Source organism: Cyprinodon variegatus, unplaced genomic scaffold (assembly GCF_000732505.1).
Source record: "Cyprinodon variegatus isolate N-32 unplaced genomic scaffold, C_variegatus-1.0 Scaffold132, whole genome shotgun sequence".
Lineage (NCBI taxonomy): Eukaryota > Metazoa > Chordata > Actinopteri > Cyprinodontiformes > Cyprinodontidae > Cyprinodon > Cyprinodon variegatus.
Window position 1 is genome coordinate 607783 of NW_015150585.1, and position 3218 is coordinate 611000.

A 3218-nucleotide genomic window follows, 5' to 3' on the forward strand; every position below is an offset into this window, starting at 1 on the left:
ATTGTTCAACTACTATCAGTACTTTAACACACAAAGCTATTTCAAATTTTGGTAATGTATGCTGACAATCCTCATGCAGCATTTAAATACATGAGACTATATACTGTCCGTGACTTAAACAACAGATCAGGCTTTTAATGGATATATCTGTAACAGCAAATGTTTACAGAAGCACTGAAAATGCAACAGAGAAATAACTGTCAACTTCAGATTCCTTTCATGCAGTGAATACAAGGTCTGTCAATACATTTTCATTTATTGTGTTTACATTTCCAGCTGGAGACAATAAGAATAAAGCTCTGAAGACAAAACCTGGCTGAAGTGTTGTGTCTGTGTAGACCACTGCATCCATCACTGAGTTGCATTTGTATTGCTTTTAGGATATTTGACTTTTCCCTTTAACTTGGAGGTCTTTGCAGAAATTGTTGATACATTTCCAAGGACTCCTGGAGCAAGACAGACATAGCTGTGAGGTTTTCTAAAGCTGTTTCCATTGGCCTGTGTTTACCTGACACTTGGATTGACAGCAGAGTGATTGGAAATATCCACCATTCACTGCCGTGAGCTCCTGAGTGCACGGAAAGTGCTTTTGTAGTCTGGCTGTAATGGGCCAAGTTTGAATTGAAGGTTGGGGAGAAATAGCCTCACTGCGGCCGCGCACTGTGAGGAACTGACACACCACAAATAATACTCAGAAGTGGGGTCCTGATAGCATCACAGCCACGGAGCAGATACAATAGCATCCAGGCTCTCATTTCAATGCACTTTCACAATGTCGTAATCTGCACAGTCAGATTGAGGGGAAGAAATCGAGTCAAATACAAACTCCGGTTCTGTCTGGTCAGTGTATTTCTATAAACATATTGAGAATGTTGAGATTTTAAAAAATGAAACCGTATAAAATAAATAAATATTAATTTTCAATGTATTAATAAAGAACACCACATATCACAGTTAGGTTATAACATGTAAACCTTATTAAAAACATAGATTGATCGCTGTAACTGCTTGTATAGATGTAAGTTCATCAGTAAATAGATTTCTTTAAACTTCAAATACCTTTTAATTCACCTTTGGGATCATTTAGTATTTTTGAACTGAACTGAATGAATTATATTCCACATCATGTAAACAAACAAATCAGCTCACATTCTCCTCATCTTACATTTGTTAAAACATCTTCAGAAGCCAAAACACATGTTGACACAACGTTTTTTATTGAAAATCTAAAAGAAAGAAAAAAAATGGAAAGAGCAACTGGGAGCTATTAAAGTAACTGAATTAATTAAACTAATCATGACCAAAGGTCACTGTCGCCATAAATGTGGACATTTTCTGCAGCATTTAGGTGTTTGTTACCACAATACAAGGAGGAAAAAGAAAAACACCAATCTTAGTGAAGCAATTTCTCCTACACACCAATTTGCCAGGGGTTATAAGGTAATTTGTCAACAATTCTCAGACAATCTTTTTGCAGTGAGACATATTATGAGAGGGAAACATTCAAGACAGTCTTTCCAGAAACTGACATTCAAGCTGATTCAATGTCATTGTTGCAGTTTGCATGCTTAAAAGCTAAAAATACAAAATAATAAACAGATAAATATTTTCAATGTTTCTGGCTATAATACGTCAGCAAAACTCTAAGAGAAGACAACTGTTTTTAGAATAGGAACAAAAAGTTATCATTAGATGCCATTGTTATCTCCAATAATAAGAAGCATTAGGATTTTTTACCTGAAAACACTGGCCTCTATGGATTTAGTAATTTTCGTTCCTGTCCCCATCTATAGATAACCTTAAGATTTGTCCTGTGTTATCTAATCTTAACGGAATATTACTGTATATGTAGGTCAGAATATTCTAATGAAAGATTGGCGCACTGTGACATATTTGTTTACACTTCACAGAAAATGGATGCATCTGAGGCCACACTGAATTAAATCCCAGTATCAGTATTAGTTTTAAGCATTAGCTAAACTTTACCTAGTTAAAAAAGATATGTTCTCTATTGGAAGATTACACTGTAAATCAGGTTTGTTTAAACTAGGGATGGGCAATTCATTGCATTTGCAATATAATTGATACTAAACAAAATTTAGGTCTCAAATTGCAGCAGCACTGATTTTTAATTACACAATATTTAACAACGGTAAGGCACTAAATTTCTAACTCTGTCCTAAGGGTGTGCAAAATAATCGTCATGGCGATGCATCGCAACTCTAATTTTTGTGATCTACTGCATCGATTCTTGAAGGCAAGAATCGATTATAAAAAAAAAAAATGAACAAATAAAATACATTAATGGTTGGTGCACAGCCAAACCAAGTGGAATACAACTTCCAGTCCAGCAGATGTCGCTGCGGAAGTGTTGACGCCCGCTGCCTTGTGTCACAAGCATGTCCGGCCGTGGGATACTGCGACGAGTCATATGAAATAAAACATGGAGGACACTATGAAAATTCGCCCCGCGGTTCCATCACATTTCAAGTCAGATGCTTAGATGCATTTTGGCTTTAAGAACAAAGAAGGTAAAAATGCAATTGATATGACGCACACCATTTGCAAAAGGCGAAATGTCATACATTTGAATGTTTTCGTTTGATTGGTTTAAAGGACCACTGAGGCCATGTACACGGCACTGATTATCCTAATTTTGTTATTTTAAGTTTGAGGAATCCTAAGATCTTTTTGTCAGTGTGTCCACACCAGTAATAGTAATATTTCTGTCCAGTATTTGTTTTCATGGCAACACCTCCAAAAGTCGTTTCCATAAATACAGCTATGTATGAATTCAGTTGCTTTCAGTTATGTATCAATTGAAGACACTATCCAGATCATACCCAGCCAGTCAGCCACTGGTAAGGGCTGTATCTTTTTCTTACAGTGTTCAGTGAAAATATCGCAAGTATCATGATGCATCGTGATAGAATCGCATCGTGGCATGTGAATCGTGATTCGAATCAAATCATGGCTTCTTTGCCAATACCCACCCCTACCGTGTCCCTAGGTGGGAATTAAACAGTTGAAGTGGGTTTGTTGCCACTCAGAAAGGTAGAGAGAGTTGCAGCTAGTATGAACAGGGCTCGATGTTAACCATCGCCTGATCTCCCGGGGGAAGTAGTTTTTATTGTTGGGAGAGTACAAATTTCATTGCATTTGCCCGCAGGGCAAGTGCAATGATCGCAAAAAAAATAATTTATCACTCAAAATTACTT